Source organism: Tupaia chinensis, unplaced genomic scaffold, assembly GCF_000334495.1.
Source record: "Tupaia chinensis unplaced genomic scaffold, TupChi_1.0 Scaffold000187_1, whole genome shotgun sequence".
Taxonomy (NCBI): Eukaryota; Metazoa; Chordata; class Mammalia; order Scandentia; family Tupaiidae; genus Tupaia; species Tupaia belangeri.
The window spans coordinates 1,229,016-1,248,639 of NW_006159662.1; the positions used below are offsets into that span (position 1 = coordinate 1,229,016).

The 19,624-nt window shown below is 47.1% G+C and overlaps 1 long non-coding RNA gene across 1 annotated transcript; it reads left to right on the top strand.

The window, feature by feature from the left end:
* The first annotated feature begins 7 nt into the window (after positions 1-7).
* LOC102492671 (uncharacterized) lies at positions 8-5,693 on the top strand. The gene is made up of 2 exons (XR_334286.2): positions 8-524; positions 4,354-5,693. It is a non-coding gene; the product is annotated as an uncharacterized LOC102492671 (long non-coding RNA).
* Positions 5,694-19,624: the final 13,931 nt, after the last annotated feature.

Genomic DNA, 19,624 nt, shown 5'->3' on the forward strand with positions numbered 1-19,624 from the left:
CGGGTGGGGGAGCTGTGGTCACGTGAGCCGGCCCGGCGCGCGCCGTGGAGTTAGACTTTCTGTTTCCCGTTAATTAACTGCCCATTTCGGGGCAGAAGGGCTCCTTCCCGGAGCCCTAGGGACGGGAGAACAGTTCCCCGGCGCTGTCCCGGGGGAACCCTGCTCTCCAAGCGCTCCCGTTGCCCTGTATTTTATGCGCCCTCCGCCTGCGGTCACCGTCCACGCGCGGTCTTTTGAGACCTTTTGGCTAAAAAAATGATTCCAACAGCCACCTCGAGCCTGGAAGGGCTTTGCTGCTTTTCTTAGGGTGACTGCCTTGACACGCTGCTCCCCCAAGTCCTGAACAGCCAGACACCTTTCAGCTGTTTTTCTTTTTTTTTTTTGGCGTTTTCAGACCCTGCAACAAGGGCCCTCTTAGGAAGAGAAAGAGCTGGAGTTGGTTGAAGGTCATCTGAGATATGCTCAGAGGGTTTAATGTCTCACTAATGTGGATTCCTACCCGAGATGACTGCGTGATGACTTAGGTAATGGTCCACCGCGCTGAAATCAGTCAACAGTAGTGGCAGGAGTGAGGTCATGGTGAAAATCCCCCTAAACCGGACACTGTTGCAGTCTTCCCAACAAGGAAACAGATAAGCAAACAGACTGAGGACGAGGACGGGAGCAGGGAGATTTTAGGTTTCCTGCCAGATTACAGAGGATATGACCAGCCAAGGGACTTTTTTATGTCTTGACAGTAGAATCAGGCAGGACACCTGACAAAGCTGCCCAGAGACACAAGTGACAGCTGAGTGGGCAAAGAGGCTGGGGAGCAAGGATTCTGGAAGGTGATTTTTTTCATTCTTAGCTTTTAGTTTGGAATGGAAAAAGCCTGTTGGTCTGCCTCTGTTTTTGGCAATACTCCTGTCTTGGACTCTAGTTCAGAAACTTCCTGTGTGTTAGGGAGTTGGGGTAAGAGGTCAGCAATCTGAGAGGCTTACAAACAGGTATAAGTAAAAAAAAATCAGTGCTGATCAGTTACTGTCTGGGTTTGGGTTAATGACTGAGAAGTCCCATGACTCAGTAAACTGCTGCAGTCCACAGTGCCTGTAGTAGGATTATCTGCTCTTACTCTGTCTGAACCTGTAAGGTGGACAACACACGGTCTGATATCTGGATCGATAGGGCAGTGCTGTCAGGCAAAATGTGCAAACCTGCCCTGGGTAGGAAGATCTCTCTATAGTCTTGGCTAGTGTTAGGGAAGCCCTGTTTTCCAGCCGTGGAAGGGCATGGCTCCTGCTCCTGGGTACTGTATCCAGATGGACTCCTGGTGTTAAAGACAAAGGAGAGAAGCTTGTTAAGTAGTTAACATCTATTTTTTTCTCCTCTCCCAAACTGTGTGCATCCTAGCATGCCTACGAGGCAGGAAGGTATTCCTGCCCAGCCAGTTCATGTTGTGACAGGCACAACGGCAGAGAAGGAGATTCAAAGCCCTGCATGCAGCCGTGCCTGGGAACAAGCTAGGCTCAGAGCCTGGCTGCCCTTAATGGGTGTTTTTGAAAAAGAGACCTCTTTGGGCCCAGCCTGGGTATAAAAATGAGTTAGAGGCTTGGTGTTTCTTCAAAAATTTAAATGTAGACTTGCCACTAGACCCAACAATATGCCCCCCTCCTCCAAAATAAAAATAGATGTTCAAACAAAAATATGTACATTCATGTTCATGGCACCACTCTTCACAGTGAGAACGTCCAACTGTCCATCAATGAATGAATGGGTAAACAAAATGTGAAATATCTACACACAATGGAATTAGCCACAAAAAAGAATGAAGTGTCGATACATGCTACAGTGGGGATGAACTTCGACAATACAATATCAAGTGAAACAGAAGGCCACATCTAGTAAGGTTCTACTTCCGTGGAATGTCTAGAATAGGCCAACTTATAGAAACAGCAGATTGGTAGTTGCCATGGGCTTTGGGATGAGGGAAGAATAGGGAGTGAGTGCTTGATGGTACAGGGTTTTCTTTTGGATGATGCAGTGTTTGAGACTGTACAGTGATGGTTGCAGGACATCGTGAATGTGCTAGGAGCTGTAGAACTGTATACTCTAACATAACCAGTGATGAATTTTATGTGAGTTGTAGCCACAATAAAAAGAAATGAGGCAGGGGAAAAGTATTTTCCATAAAACCATGGCATTGTTTAACACTGAAGTACACTCAGTGTACGATATTCAACGAACAAAAGTGCCGTGGTGTTCGTTTTTAAAGAATACTAGCATCCTCATTGTTAGCCGGGCGAGCACATCTCCGGCGGTTGCTGCAGGTTACCGCATAATGGTATTCATGGTAGTTTCATTTTTAGATAGAGTGTTTCACAACTGAAAAAAAAAGAAACTTTTTAAGGGTGATGCTGTATTTCCAATGCGCCCAGATGTTGATTCATTGGAAACATCTGTATTGCTGCTAGCCAGCGAATCCCTATGCAAATGAGAGATTCAGATGCCCTGCGGAGCTGGAATGAAATGACTGGAATAGTTGATTAGTTGCAGTATTCTTTTCTTTCTGGAAACTCAAAGTTTAGTGGCAAACAGTCTTGCAAGATAAACAATGAAAGATTTAAAAAAACGAAATACCTTTCTAGATGGCTTTTATTCTCTTGTCACCTAGACAGGAACAAGCCCTTTCCAACAATCCTGACATTCTTGACATCTGCCATTTGTTAACTCTTCTGCTGGAACTGAAAGATAGGCTTCTATTTTATAGTGACAGTTTATTTTTAATTTAAAAAACAAAACGGTATTACTGGGGACAGCAGATGGCATGATGGTTACAGCACTGAACTCCCACGTAGTTGACTACTGGTTCAAGTCCTGGATCCAACAGCTTAAACCTCACGCTGGACATGTGTGCATGTGTGCCAAAAATCTAGAGGGAAGAATGGAGTAGAAGGGATTGCAGCCTGGTCATTCGCTTGTGTATGCGTTGGGGGGTGATTTCTCGCTTTCTGTCTCCAGCAAGTGCACGCACCCTATAGCAAAAATCTCTCCTAAATAAGTAGATAGTATTGCTTAGCTTATTTACCAGTCTTTGTGCCAATAACTTGAGGCTGTTTACAAAAATTGGGATTATTCACAAAGGACAAAAATGTGTCACCCACAGACATATTCAGAAAAATCCTGCCAGAGGCTCTAGGAACAGCTCCAAAAGAGGAGTTAAAAAATTTTTTTTGAATGATGGGCAATATCATTTAAATGAGTGTTTTCCCTGCCAGCATGACTGCTCACTACTCAGCATGGGGCAACACCCTTTAAGATATGTTTATTTAAAAATCAGTCCCATTACTTGATGGTCAAACCTTGTGTTAATTTTCTATGAAGGATGATGACACACCCAGTGTTCTTATTACACAACTCTTTTCTGCCGCAATATAAAATAAGTGGGTTCTAACCCTTTCTTACACATAAAACAGGCATGGCGTTTTCATACCTTCCTTCCCTCATAGGGCAAGAAAGGGAATTACACATAAAGGGAAAGAAAGGGAATTCCCAATCCCGCCCATGTCCGAATCCCTTCCATGTTTGTATAATGTTTGAAGTGTCTCGAAGCACTTTGACCTACTTTATCTCATTCTTTGCTCACAATAGCCTAGGAACACCCAGCGTTCACCTCCTTCCACCCGGTGCAAGCTGGGAAGAAAACCCTGAAGTGACTCTCTTAAATCCTCCTTCACTCTGGCCAGTTGCAGAGTCCGGACTGCATGTTCCCTGTTTGACTCTTACTCCAGTGCATTTTCTGAAACACCCAAATTACCGTAATGCCCAGAATGCTCAGGTGTTTGAAGCTCAAACCTGAGACAAGGTGCTAACTATACTTACCCTGAGGAACCGGAGGGTCCAGTCATTTGGTTGGTTGGTTGGTTGGTTGGTTGGTCTGTTTTTCTAACTTCTTACAGACCAATTGCCATCTTGAAGTTCCCCAGCTCTGAGGCTGATGGTAGTAAGATGTTCCATACTTTAAGATCAGACTCTGGTTTGTAAAATGTTCCAGGTGGCTGCTGGAGAAATCAGAAAAAAGAAGCTAAGAGTATGGCCATATTTAATGGCGTGTGTCAGGCCCACGTGTTATTCAGTTAACGTGAGATGAAAAAAGACAGCTTTAAAAAAAGTATGTGTGTGTGTGTGTGTGCGTGTGTGTGTATACACATATATGTATATATAAAATGAGGTTTGATGTTGCCGTGACCAGAATAAGCCTCTCATGTGGAAAGTTTCAGATAAAACTACACATGTGGAATTAAATTGGTGGTGGTTTTGTTTGTTGTTGTTAATAATGGGAAACATGACTTTAATTATTGGTTTTATTTTTCTCAGCCTCTGAGAAGGATCCATGAGCTGCTGTTGACCAGCTGAGACCTCAGCTCATCTGAAGTCAGAAGCCTGCACTGTCTTAAAGACACACACCAGCACTTATATAAACTCTTGCTCCTTGCTTACTGTATGAGACCCGCTTACCAGCAATCTGTTTATATAACGCTAAACACAAGGCGTTGCCTGTAAATCTGAGATTCCTTCTGAGAAACGCGAACCAAACCCCCTCTCCTTTCTTTGCCCTTATAGCTTTTAAAGGAGAGTACTACATTTTATGTTTTATTGCCTGAAAATGGGCTGCCCCTTGCCAGAAACAGGTAAGGACTCTGTAACGTAAGTTCTCTTTCTCCAGGGAAGTCCAAGTTGGCAGTCTTAATTTATTCCTGCATCTAAAATCTGCTCCCAGCCTGATGGCAACAGTCCCTCTGCCCTCCTCCCAACCCTGAATTTGCAGGCTTGGACTTGCTGCTTCCAGCAACTACACTCCTGGCTGGCTCCAGGTAGTCACATGTCACAGCCTGTGGACCTGGCCTTTGCCTCAGTACAGAAAGCCAGGGAGCGTCAGCTGTTTAACCTCATCGCTGAGCAGAAAGGGCTCATCAAGGGGTTCTGGGAAGTGGTCCGTGGGGCCTTTGTCAGACTACGGCAGGCCAGCTCCTGGACAAACACTATCATCAGTTCACCTTCCTTCAACACCTCCCACCCCCTGTGTCAGCAGCTAGCTCATGGTAGGATTCAGGGAAAGGCATTAGTAGCTGAGTCAGAATGACAGAATCTGAAGGCTTGGAAGATGAGGCACTCGGCCGAGGTCCGGCTTTCACTTTAGTTAGGTTTCTCCTGGCCTCGGGAAGACAAGATCAGAGGAGGAAGTACAGCGAGGGTGTTCTAGTTCATTCTGTTACTAATATCAAAATACCTCAATCTAGGTAATTTAAGGGAATAGAGTTTGATTCAGCTCACCATTTTGAGGTCCAAGGTCCTGAGGCCATAAATGGTGAGGGTTTTCCTGTTGACACGGTTCTGAGGCCATGCAGGGCATTGTATTGGGACAGCAGAAGAATGGATATCTCTGTCCTTGTCTCTGTCCTCAATTGTGGGGGGCCCACCCTAATCACTAATCTCCTCCCAAAAGCTCCATCTTTCTTTTTTTTTTTCCCATCTTTTAATACCATGATTAGATCAAGTTTTCACCCTCTTAATCTTGTTACAATCAAATCTCAAGCCATGGCGGGGGAGGGGAGACACACAAACCGTATCAAGGGGGAGGTTGTTCAATGTGTGCCAAGCAGTTTTGTATCTGTGATTGTTTTCATTTCCTAATAAACAGAACCGTAATAGCAAAAGCTCCCTTATGTCACGAGGTAATCCTTTTCTTGTCTAAACCAATACAAATACTATCAGATTGCTTGCTATTCATTTTGTCTCCCAACAAAGGAATGTATTAGGTCATTGGGAAAGTCATGACGTGTTTTTCTCTTTTTATTTCTTTTATTATTTTTTTTATACATTCAATCACTATACATCAGTTGACTTGTAAAGAGAATCTACCCAACATGAAATACACCTCAGATCAATCCAGTTGAGGCTACTGTACATGTTATCAACAGGTAAGAAACCATTACTGTACTCCACAACGGTCTTGCCGCTCTGTTTTTCCTCCCTAATTTCCTTCTAACCATTACTGTACTCCACAACGGTCTTGCCGTTCTGTTTTTCCTCCCTAATTTCCTTCCCTATACTCTTCACCTCTCCCACCCTCCTGCCACACTGTCTCCAATGCATGACGTGTTTTTCTATGCAAAAATGTGTCATGACTTTCCCGACAACCCAACGGTATAGTGGAGAGAACTCAGGTTAGAACTCAGTGAATAGATTTGTGCCTTGCATTTTTTTTTTAATGTCTTTTCTAAATTTTGGGGTATATGCACTCACTGGACAGAGAGATAAATCATCCCCTGGGGTGGATAGCCATGCCATAATCTCTTTTCTTCCATTGTCTTGTCAGGATTTTAGGCACACACACACATGCACCTGGCATGATTTTCAAGCTGCCAGGTCTGGGACTTGAACCACAAAATCAGCCATGTGAGATTCTGCTGCCTTATCCAGTACACCATTGGCTGACCTGCCTTTCTTTTTTTTTTAATTAAATTTTTGCTATAAGGATGTGTGCACTGGCTGGAGGGAGAGAGAGAAAGAAAGTGAAAAAACATTCCCTGGGGGGATGGCAACACCATGGTTTCTTCTTTTCCTTTGTCCTCTTGGGATTTTGAGCACTCACACACATGCACTCATCCTGTTCTCCAAGCTGCTGGATCCAGGATTCAAGCCGCACTGTTGGCCTTGTGAGATTCAGCAGCCTTAACCACCATGCCACTTGCTGACCCCTGAGCTTCTCCTGTCTTGTCTATAAGATGGGAATAGTTACAAACTTCTTGTGCGAATTAAATTATAGAACAAGTGTACTTAGTGTTCATTAAACGTGAGGCTTACTTTTAGGCTGTTTGAGGAAGGAGCAACCAAAATTCCTTAAAAGCTCTTTGAAGGACTAGCAGGTGGCATGATGGTTAAGGTGTTGTATTCCCACATGGTTGAGCATGGTTCAAGACCTGGATCTGGCAGCTCGAAAATCACAACAAAGAAATAGGTGAATGTTAAAAAGAAAAAAAAAAATCCCTTTGATGATTTAGCACTGTTGTCATCAAAATGTTCTCCCTATAACTTTCCTAAACCTCTTTAATGGGCTTTAAGTTTTTTTTTTTTTTTTTTTTAGAGATTTTCGCTATAGGAGGCACATGCACTTGTTGGAGAGACAAACAGAAAGCGAGAAGTCACCCCCTCATGGAGGACGGCCATGTTGTGATCTCTTTCCCATTCTCCTCTCAGGATTTTGGGCATGCATGCACACGTGCCTGGTGTGTTTCGAGCTGGAAGATCTGGAACTCAAACTGCAATTGACCACGTGGGAGTCCAACAATGTAACCATTATGCCATCTGCTGATCCCAAACTTATTTCCTCTCTATTCTATGCCCAGGTTCACTATCAGCTGCTGATGTGTCCCTCAGTAGGCTCTTTCTGACAACAGGGCCCAATGCAACAATGAAAAAAAAGACATGCATATCAGGGGTTGTCCCCAAAATCTTAACTCTGCAGAGGGACAAAATTTCTTAGTTGCCACCAGGAGCCTAAGGAATTGCCTCATCAGCTAGAGAGCAAAGGTTCAAGAGCTAGTGGAAGGGTTTGTAGGGATTGGGCTTTGTTTCCTAATTTGTAGGGAGGGTATAATGATCTCAGACTCTTTTCATGGGGGTTATGTGAGAGCAGGCTTTCAGTTCTTGTGACTTGTTTCCTCTGTCAGGGGATTTACTTGTGCAGTTGATGAACTGGTGTCCGTGTCATCAAGGTCATGGGTCATGGTGGGGGTGGGGGGGGCTCATGGCACTGCATGTAGATACCTCAGCTCCTTCACACACACCCATGCTCTGGACACTGTCACCCCCAACAGCCACCATTGGGCAGCCTAGGGCTTAGGGGTGGGCACATGACAGCTGCTTGTTCTTCACCCACACCTAGGGAAGTGGACTGGACCTGCTTAAATAGAAGCTTTGGGTCCCCAGTACTGGAGTTTGTTGGGGAGGGACCAGAGACCACAGGCTCTTGCATGTCCCTTGGCCTTGCTCCTTGGATGGGGACAGTGCCAGAGAAGAGCCAGAGCAAGACCCTCTGAAACTCAGGCAGGCAGTGGCCTCTCTTGCCTAGAGCTAAGAGTGGTATTGTCTGGAGAGGTGTAATGCAGTAACACCTCAATTGCCTCATCTCACAGGGTCTGAACTAGACCTCAGAAACTTCCACATTTTCAGACTCTCGAAGGTAGATCCCAGTGGAGAACGGTCAGCTGAAACTCTGCATTGAAGTCATTCATTGGCCAGTGCTTGAGGACTGTGTGTGCCCCTCCAGTGGGAGCCCACTGAGGCTCTGGTTGTCACTAAGCCAAGAGCACTTTACAGAACAGCAGGTGCATAATGCATTTTAGACTAAGCCTCAGTTATCCCAAACCCTGGATCTCTGCTGAAAAAGAGAAAGTTATCTCTAAGGAGTTAAACCAGAGGAGATGGGAGTTCCTCAGCACGGCTTCAGGCAGGGTGACTTAGAAACTCTGTGATGTACATTCACAAGAGGAAGGGTTAGGTGCTCAAGGTTCAAAGGTTAACAGCTACTGCCTTTGGCAGTTGGTGCTCTAAGACCCCAGCAGATCACAGAGACTCTTGGCTAATTTGTTGCCACAACGATTGAGGTATTGGAATTTGGAGATCTATTTACCTCCTCTTGGGACAGACAAATGACCCAATAGGCTCTCCAGGGAAAACACTAAGAGATCTGATGGAAAAGCTAAAGGACCTACATACCTACAGTTTATGTCTCGTTTCCCAAGAGTTGCCCTTCCATGGCCCTATTTTTAATTTAATTTTTTCCATCGATAATATATTTATTAAACCCAGTGTGTCCAAAATGTCATCTCCACAGGTAATTGATATAAAGATCATTAAAGAGATATTTTCCATTGTTTTTGGAGGGGGTACCAAGTCTTCAAAACCCAATATGTATTTTACATTTGCAGCAATCTCAACAAATACCACTTTTTCATCTACATATAGATACTTGATCTGTATGTAGATTTCATAAAGTTAAAGTTGAAAGAATAGATACAAAATTATGTCAGTCCAAATGAACTTAAACATTTTCTAGTAATGAATGACAACATTTTCATTAAAATGGAAGGCAATTACAAAATTGCATCTCTCAGTGACACTAGACACATTTCACATGTTCACTAGTTACATGGGGCTAGTTGCAATTTCTCAGCCAACCCGTGGTCAGTTGACAGGAGTCCATGCAAGGAAAGGAGTAGGAAGACATTCAGGTAGGTAGAACAGCCTGAGACCAGCATGCACCTGGCGTGAGCCTGGGACAGCATGGAAGCCAATTTGATTAGAACCAACAAGTCGAAAGGCAAGGTAGGGTGGATTGGGAAGGGTTTGGGTCTGGGGTTATGCGTTGGGGCTTTATGCCATCACTGAATGGGAACCACAGGAATGTTTTTTAGCCTGGGGGGGGGAGGGTAACGTGTGCTTTGTTTTGGTCAGTTCCCCTGGCACTGGTGCCCAGGAGGGTGAGGAGAGAGACTCCAGCCAGGGAGAGCAGACTGGAGAGGCTCTGGTGAGACAGGTGTGTGGGAACACACCTGGCTAGCATGAGGGCTAGTGTGAGATTGAATAGAGCCATCAGCAGACTTTACAAAGCCAGACTTGCAGGGCTTAGAAACCAACTGGGCTCTTTAGAGAAAGGGTGAGGAAAGGCAGAAACTGAGAGGTCTGGGCCTGTCTGCCTGGGAGACTGCGTGAACGCTGAGAGTTCAGAGAGTCGGGATGATTTCGCTGGTTAGATGGACAGCTGAACCCTACCCTGGAGTCTGTAGAGTTTTATGGATTTTTAAAACAATTGTATCATTTATAACACCCACCGCACCCACTGAATCACACAATGACCCTGGACTTTGAGTCTCAGAGATTATGAGAGACACTCCTTAGTTCTTTGAGGTGCTGGGTCCAGGCTGAAGCCTGGCCCTTCATTCTCCAATGTCGGGGCAGGGGGGAAGGGCTAAGAGGCCACCCCTCTCCTTCCTGGCTAGCTTTTACTTACCCCAACATCATCCCAGGAAAAACATTACTTCTTTTTTTTAATTGCCAGAAGATGAATGAAACCAGAGGGAGAGGGAAAGAAGGTAGAAAGCATCCCCTTCCCCCATGAGAGGTGGTCACACTGCAATCCCTTCTCCATTTTTCCATCCTGCCAGGATTTGGGGCACACACACAGGCTCAGTTTGTTTTGGAAGCTTTAAGGCCAGGATTTGATACACAGTCATGTGGGACCTGGCTCCCTTAACCACTAGGCCACGGGGCTGGCCTGGAAAAGCATTACTTCTCACACGGATTGAGAAGCTGTCATCCCTCCCCCTCCGCTCCACCAGTCCTCTGCTCTGAGTCTCTGTCAAGAGCAAGAGTCCCGGGACTGCTGGCACACAGGCCCTGACCCATGGACTGTGCTTTCTGTACCATGAAACATGCCCAGTACACTCCATGGGGAGGGCCGGTGCCTGCTCTGGGCCAGGACTGTGCTAGGAGCTGGGGAGATGAAGGAGAAAGCGCTTACACAGAGTTCATGGACTCTGGGACGTGGCCGACTGGCCAGCTAGCCACTGCTGGGCCGAGCACTCTGTGCCGTGATGGGGCAGAGACAGCCGCCCAGGGCTGTGAGAGTTAGAGTGTCTCAACCAGCCTGAGAGCTTGCTCTGAGTTTTGAAAGAGGATGAGAAGGAGGGAACAGGAAGGAAGGTGTCCTGGGCTGGGAACAACATTAGGGTGAAGACCCAGAGGTATGGAATAATAACGGAGTCGTAATGAGATGTTGATGATGGTGGTTTTCTGTGGTGCTCTTGCTATGGGCTAGACACTGTCCAAGGGCTTCTCCCCCATTTTTCTTCTCCCCATTTCTCAGAGGGAAAACTGAAACTCTGAGCAGTAAAAATGTGATGGTCCAAGGTAACACCCCAGGGACGGGGAGGAGTCAAAGCCCTCAAAGCTAGGCCTGTGCACCTCTTTAAGCAGCATGGATCTGAGAATCATTGAGTGTTCTAGTGGGTGCTCTCGGGGGCCCACACTGATCTACGAATGCGAAACCTAACGTTGATTATTACTTTGACGGGTGGATCAGAGCCCTATGAGGAGCATCATGCCGTACTCCCTGTGCTTCAGTGAAGTGAACTAGAAGAATCGAACAGGTGGCTCACGCAGGATGTGAAGGAGATACTTAAGCTATTGTCATGGCTTTGCTCAGTCCCTGTGGGCTCAGCAGCATCTGGGCAGCCCCCCTTCCCCACGTGAACAGGCAGCTCCGAGCCCCCCGGGCTGGGTGGATCTGGGCAGAGCTTCCTCCCTGCACTGACTGGGCTGTGGGCCCAGACTGAGGCTTTTCTAGGTCAGGTTCTATCTTCAGGCTGGCCCGAGGATACAGTTTGCGTAAACTGCAGACAGCGCGGGAGCACCGTGTAAACACAGACTATCTCCCACTCCAACATTTCCTTTGCGGAGGCTCCTTCCCCAACTGGGACACTCGATTCCAACTTCTTATCAGCCTGAGCTTCCTACCCTGATATAAGGAAGCTATTAAAGTCCGTTTCCTGGTGCTGCTTTGACCCCACCAGGACGGGCTCCTATGAAAGCAAGTGTCCTTCAGAAGAGAAGGTTTTTTGGTTTTTTTTTTTTTTTTTGGAGAGGGTTTTGCAATAGGGCGCATGCACTCCCCAGAAAAACAGAGACAGAAAGCGAGAAATCACCACCCAGGGGGGATGGCCATACCACAATCCCTTCTCCATTCTCTTCTCGGGTTCTTCGGCACACATGCACACCTGCCTGGCATGAGGTTAAGCCACAGGGTCCAGGACTCAAACCGTGGTCGACTACATGGAAGTCCAGCCACATAGCCATTACGCCAATTGCTGGTCCCAGAAGAGAAGTTTTTCACATTTTGAAAGTCCACTAGCCAGCCTCAGATCCCCCACTTCAAACAAGCCTGCAGGAATTTTGAACGTGTTTTCAGCTGGAGCCTGAAGTCCTTGCTGTTTACTTTCTACTCCAGCTAGTTTCAGGCCTCTCTGCCCTCCTTAAGGAGGCCCTGCTGCCTTTCAACTTGTTTTTAAGCTTTTCTCCCCTTGTTGGTCTGCCCTTTACTGTCCCTCAGTGAGGTCCTGTTCATTTCTCTCCAACTTTTCCTACTCCCCTGCTTCCCTGCTCCCCTTCTGATTATGAAAGGTCCATCCTCCTTGTTTCTCAAGCCCTACTGCCAGAGGGAATATGAAGACAGAGAAATGGTGAAGGATACCCCTCTCAAGATGCAGTTAAAAATAACAGGACATTTCCTGAGCACTCCGACCTTCATTTTTCTTCCTCTTCTCTGAGGAATTTGTAATCCTTGCCACACAACTGAGTCCTGTGGTTGCCAGGCTGTGATCAGCTCCCATTGAGATCCTGGTATTCACACCCTGGGGTAGCCCCTTCCCAAATGGACTGGGCTGAGCTGTGTAACCAATAAGATATTGGTGCACAGAGTATGAGGGTAGATCCAAAAAGATATTGTGGCTTCCTCTGTGCTCTTAAGTTACTTGCTGGGGAGAAGCTGGCAGCCATGTTGTGAGGATACTCAAGCAGCATTACGCAGGGGACCATGTGGCGGGATCATGTGGTGAAGGATTGAGGCCCTCCTGTCAGCGACCAGCATCAATTTGCCAGTCATAGAAGTGAGCCATCTCAGAATCAGATTCTAGTCAGGCCTCAGGCAATAGTTTGTGTATTACCTCAGGAGAGACTCTGAGCTAGAATCATGAAGCTATGCAATGCTCTCAAATTCCCTACCCGCAGTAACTTTGTGAGATAATAAATATTTACTGTTGTATTAGGCTGGTAGGTCTTGGGGAGATTTATTATGCAGCACTAAATAACTCTTTCAGAACTTCAATAAAAATGGCAATAGCAGCATTACCAAGTGCTTATAGGTACCAGGTGCCACATAGCACTTTGTATATAATATCTCATTTAATGGCACAGTCAACAATAATCACAACAAAAACAAAAAATTAACATTGGTAATGTGGGAGAGACTTTCTAGGTGCTTCACACATATTATTCCACCTAGGCCTCATGACGGCCTTAAGAAGTGAGTGCTACGAAGATCCTCATGCCCATTTTACATCTAAAGAAACCAAGACAAGAAGTCGAGCAATGTGTCCAGGAACTGAGACTGGACCCAGGCTGTCTCTCAAGGCTGTACATCATTGTATTGTTTGTGTGATTCTGTGTAGGGGTCTTGGCTTTCCAATTTTAATAATTTTACTTTATTTCTTAAAGGAGAGAGGAAAAGAGGGAGAAGGACCCTCAACAGGGCCTCATGCCTTCCACCTAACCACCCAGCCAGCCCAGGATCATGGGCAGCTGAGGATACCTAGGATCAAGTCAACCCAGGAGCCTACCTGGGCCTCTATTGTAACTCTAATATCACACTGTGGTGCCCTACCACCCACACCACTACGACTGGATCCAGCCTCTTTTTTCTTTTTAAAATTTTGCCAGAGGGCATGTGTGCTTGCCAGAGTGAGAGAGAAAGAGAAAGCAAGAGAGCACCACCACGGGGCATGGTTAGGCTGTAATCTGGTCTCCATTTCTCTCTCCTTTCAGGATTTTGGGCATGCACACACATGTTCCTGGTGTGTTTTTCAAGCTGTGAGTCCAGGACTCAAACCTCATAGTATGGCCACCTTAACCACCAGGCCATGGGCTCACCCCACTCTTTTCCAAAGACTGTGTATTTTGTGTTAGCTCTCTCACCCCAATGTACACGTCATAAGGACTCGATACACACCCGCTGGCTTGCTGCTTGGTACTAAATTTCAACCAGTTGATAGTGGCATCATGTAACTATGGCAAAACTTTTTCTGGGCATGTGCAGAACTGTGGCCCCACAGATGCTGAGACCATGGCATTGCATGAAGAAATGTATTCATTTTTATCCAGACTTACAAGGAGTCTCACTCGGGCACGTTAATCCAAACAAGCTATTACCAAATACGAGGCTGCGGGTTTTGTCACGGGATTTGACCTGCGGCCACTTATTTTCCTTGATCTTCCACATTCTTATCCTGCCTGGGCTGGGCTACGTGGCTCCCATCTGGGCCCTGAGGACATTACGGTACATTCCCTTTGTTAATCAGCCTGCGGAGGAACTTCTGGCATCTATTTCTCTTAACAGCACAATCACACAAGTTCCGTATAAACCTCAACTCCCTTCAGTTCCGGTCTCGGTCTAGGAGTCAGAGCTTTGCAAGAAAAGAGGGTGCAGAGTCTGCCAAGTTGGGGAGTTCTTGTCTGAGACATCACCATCAAGGCCCCCTAAGAGGATGAGTGGCCAGCAAACTTCCAGCTGAGTAGGTGCCTTGGTGTCATTTTGCTTCGACGTTGGCCTCAAAAACTGTCTTAGGGATTTATTCAGCATCAGTTGAGCTGTGAGGAGGAGTAGAACGTCAGACCATGGGGATCAGTATGACGAGGTCCCTGCGCTCCAAAGAGCTGACGTCTAGCGAGGAAGACTGACAAACATGTCATATATTGTTCAGATCACTTCCAGAGCCAGGACAGGCGAGGGGGACAAGTGAGTATGGAGGTTGCTGGGCTCCAGTTTTCAAATTGGAACATGGGGGCCAGGTGGTGGCCTAGTGGTGAAACAGCACTCTGTGAGGCTGACTCACGTGAGAAGGTTCCTGGCTCACATCTGGAGACCTCCCTGAGAAGGACGGACACACAGGGCTGGCTAAAGCTAGGAGAGGATCATGGCATCCAGACCTTGTTGGGAGTGCCGGTCTCTTCCTTCCCTCCCCGCCCCCCCATCCCCTTCTGTCTTGCTCATGGAAAAAAACAAACAAACTTTAAACACACACACACACACACACACACAGAGAAAAACAAATTGGAACATCGTGGTATTAGACACTTCATGTTGCCCCGGTGGCCTGCTCCGCCTCTTGCATCTGGAAGCAGGACATCAGGCTGGGTGGAAAGTGCTGTTTTTCCATCCTGTTCCAGGGCCTTCCTGGAAAGACAGATGAGGCAAAGAAACACAGCCTCTGGAGCCTTGGCCTGCTCTTCTCCACCGAGCAGTGACTCACCCTTGGGGAATCACCAGCAGAACCCAGAGCACCCTGAACCTTTACTTAGTTGTTCTGACCTTGGCACGGGACTGTGTATGTCCCAGGGGCTGGCCTGTGTGAAGATGCACAGAAGCTCTGCCAGGCTCATGGACACCCCTCAGGATCCCTGTTCTCCACAGACTCCCAGTGTCTCTGCTGGCCAGATTCACTCAGCCCTCAACAGGGGAAGGCTACGGATGGAGTGTCAGACCTGGCGCCCGTGCTTACAAATAGCTGCAGGTTCCAGACTTCCAGGGTCACGAGAGCCAGTTGGAAGCTTGATTTCGTATTGGTGATGTTGAGGATCTGCCCAGTACTCCGAGTAGGATCCCAGGGAGGCTCCACATTCTGGTAGTATTCCAGCATGTTGAGGTGCCAGGGAGGCACCCAGTCAAGATGTCCAGCCAGTTGATGATGTGAGCCTAGAGCTGGCACTCTTCGTATTTAACAAATTAAATGCAGTTTAGGCACACTAGTCACATTGTAAGTGCAGAGGGGCTACCGGTAACTGGTGGGGACATTTGTCGATACAGTTTAATGGAACATTCCGTTGCCATGGCAAGTTCTATTGGACAGTCCTGGTCTAAAAAACTGGAGAGCAGTTATGGCTGGAATAGAGACCTGGGGGTTATCAACAAATAAGGGTGGTTGCCCACTTGGGATGGGAGAGGTGCAGAATGAAGAAAGAGGGGCACCAAGAGTGGACTTTGATAAAATATAGAGGCACATGTACTGGGTGGCTTGAGGATCCAGCGAAGAAGACCAAGAAGCAACTGTCAGATGAAAAACAAGGACCGGGATACAGTCACATCCCAGAAACCAAGAGAATGACCTCACTGTGAAATGTCAGGGAACAGAAAAGAAATGCAGGAGAGCTCTGGAGTTGGCATTTGGCAGGTCATTTAGGGAAAAGCAGTCTATGTGGAATGGTGAGGCCTGAATCCAGATTGCAGCAGGCTGGGGAGTAGATGGAAGGGGAAGATGTAGACGTAGCAAGATGACCACTCTCCCAGAAAGAGAAGAGAAGAGAAAGGCTGAAGAGAGACACAGTGGGAGCAGAGGGAGAGGGCAGAGAGGAATGAGAAGGTCACATTAGAAACAAAACAGATAGCTGTTGTGCTTTAGCGTGTTTATAGACTGTGGGAGAAGAGAGTGAGCGAGTGAGAGAACGCAAGGCCAAGGAGGAGATAGGGAGGACCGACTTAATCAAGAGTACACACAACTGGAGTGGTGGCCTTGAACGGGGAAAGGGACACGTCACCCTCTAACATGGGCACAGGAAGATGGTTGGTGGCAGGGAGGCAAGAGCTGGGGCTTAGCCTTGTCGCCTGCCAAGAACAGGGGTGCGGAGTTTGGTCTGGACTGGAGAACAGGGACTCAGAAGGGCTGAACGGGGAGCCACCAAGCTCAGGGGGGGGGGTGAAAAGTGTGAAGACCCTTCTCACAATGAGATGGGGAGCCTTGGGATTGCCCGATGTGATGTCAGAGCACCCCATGCCTGGGTGATTAGAGGGTGAGTCCTCAGAGTAAGAGGACATGGAAGTGGAAGGACATGGAATTTGAAACTCCTCTTCTAAATAAAGAAAGTGGAACTTGTGGGTGTTAAACAGAATCCTCGCAGGTGCTCACGTCTTCATTTCCTGTGGGCATCCTGGATCAGTCATCTTCCTGCACCCTCCCAGACATTGCCGGTATTCCCAGGGAAATCGGGCCGAAAGGAGGGGGCAGGGGCTTGGGAAGTCCCTTGCTTTGGAGAGTCACTTGTTTCTGTTTCTCTCTTCATTCTTCAGGGAAAGTGGCGCCTGCTGGAAGCAGAAAGAGGGTTTGGGGATCGGGGAAGGCTGAGTCTGAGCCTGTCCCAGGAACTCAGGGACACCAAACTCCAGGAAGAGTTTTGTGACTAGTGTTCCTGAGGACCATCAGGGTGTGGACACCAGAACTACCCTGCCTGGGGCCAAACCCGCTCTTACTGTGTAAGGTTGCAGGACCTGGACAAGTGGGTTAAAGCCCCCATGACTCAGTTTTCCCATCTGTAGAATATGTATCATAATTGTAGCTTCTTCATAGCGACATTGTGAGAATTACGTGAGTAGAAAGGGGTAAGGGCTCAGGACACTATGGGCACCCAGTAAAGATGGAGATCAGCCTTCAACACCATCTGCCTTGGTCCAAGGGGGCCTGACAAGCAGGGAGGCCCTGAGAGGGAACGGAGGCAGCCATGAGGCCTGTAGATAGATATGGGTACTGCGGAGGCAGGAGCAGTGCGTCTTGGCGTGGGGGCCCTGCAGGGGCAAAGGTGTCTGTCTTGAATGTATGCTGGTGGGAATTCAGCTTTGAGGAGGCTCAGAAGAGGGTCTGGGTCTCAGCTCAGAAGAGTCTAGCACTAAACCCAGCCCTGGAACATAGACCTCCATGGCTGCCTTAAGGTCCCATGGAGTGTGGGATATCTAATGAGGCAGCCCAGAGTATCCTGTTCCTCAGCCTGACTTGGATTAACTGAGCATGGAAATAACACTTTTCTTGCTAATAAAGACTAAGTGGTGGGACCAGCAGTTGGCGTAATGACTATGTCACTGCACTCCCATGTAGTCGACCATGGTTCGAGTCCCAGACTCGGTGGCTTAAACTCACACTGGGTGCGTGTGTGTCCATGCTCAAGATCCCAAGAAAAGAATGAAGGAGAAGGGATTGTGGTGTGACCATCTCCCCAGGGGGGGGGTGGTGTGTGATTTCTCGCTTTCTGTCTCTCTGTCTCTCTCTTTCTGGAGAGTGCACGTGCCCTATAGCAAAAACCTCTCAAAGAAAAAAAAAAGAAAGACTAAGTGGTGACCTTTGCTTAGTCTGAGAGCCTGTTGAAGCCAGAAAGTAGAGTTGCAGAATCTCCCACCTGGTCACAACAATGCTGGCCCAGAGCAGGCCTCCTTAGGGTGGGTAACACAGAACAGATGTGGCCTGCAGGAAGCTCAGCTCAGTGCCAAAGGGAAAGGAGGTGGCTCTCCCCAAATTTGCTAATCAGATGAGTCACTCCACCTCCTTCAGGGCTGAATCTAGGGGTTTTACAGCTGAGGGATGTGGGGGTGACTCAAGGAGGAAAACATAAAGAGGGGAGAGCCAGCCTGCCCCTATCATATAGAATTGCCCACGTATCTAATGTGTGCGCCACACCTATAGGAATCCATGCAGAATAACGGATAGGCAGATGGCCTTCAGTTCGATTCTGATTTCTGCAGCTTCCTGGTTCTGTGCCAAGTCCCCTTGTGCCTCTGGATTCTCACTGAAACACTGGGGATAGTAATACCCACTACCTGACAGGGGTTGTTAGAAAAAAAAAAAAAGGAAAAGATTGAATAAGGGGTCTTTAAAACACATACAGTATGCTTGGCTCATAAGAGGTTGACTCTACGGTTCTTTGTCATTATTCTTACAACTATCCGAAAGGCCTCAAGGGGGTTTGGAGGAGGAACAGTCAAAGTACCAGCACTCCAGGTTCTTGAAAGCCCTCTTGCCACCTTAAGTAAAGGAGTTTTAATTGCAAGTCTGTGCCTCTCGGGACAAGCAGCAGACAGTGGACAGCTGAGCTCCAGAAACGAGGCTCCCGGGGGTCACCTTTATCTCGGCACTCTGCATCCTTCCCATCTTCTCAGATATCGTGATGGACATACAGGCTACCCACGCATGCCTTGAGCACCCACCTCACCAGGAATGACGGAGAAGCAGGGAGAGTAGAGCGCCAGGCTTGGACGAATGAGACACCCATTGGCTGTTGAGCGAAGCCTGTCGATGTAGATGGATAGACATGCTCTAGGCGATTGTCTCCTAAGGACAGAAAGATGAAGTTTATCAAACTTGAAGGGACTATCACCAGCCTGGTCTCCTTCTGGCAGGTTATCTTGGACCAAAACAAAATAATGTAGGGTCACAGAATCCGTTTTCATAGTTACTTATTTTGAAGACTGCTGAGTTAGCTTTTTCTTTTTCTTCCCCTATCGTGTCCAATTTTTCAAGCTGTTTTCCACTCACCGTTTAAATAAAATAGATGGAATGTATTTATATCCCAAGCCATTCCAAAAGAAGTTGTAGTTTACCAAAAGAGAAAAGCCCAGTCAATCAAATCAATGGCATATGGGTCAAATAGAAAAAGAGTGGAGAAAAAAATTAGAAATTAAATATTAACAGGGCTGGGAGGTGGCGTGGTGGTTAAGGGTGCTGATCGACTGTGGTTTGAGTACAGGACCTGGCAGATTGCTCTCTCTCTCTCTCTCTCTTGTGTTCCTCTCTGGTCAAATTAAAATGAGTCAATAAATAAATAAAGTTAAATAAAATAATCTAAAAAATATTTTTTTAAAAAAGAAATGAAATATTCATTCCAGTTACTCCAAGGGAGACTAATGTCATATTTGAAGTGTTTTGATGGTCAAGATGAAAAAGGAAACATGAGGGCTAGCCAATAGAATGGTGGTTAAAGCAGCTGGATCCCACAT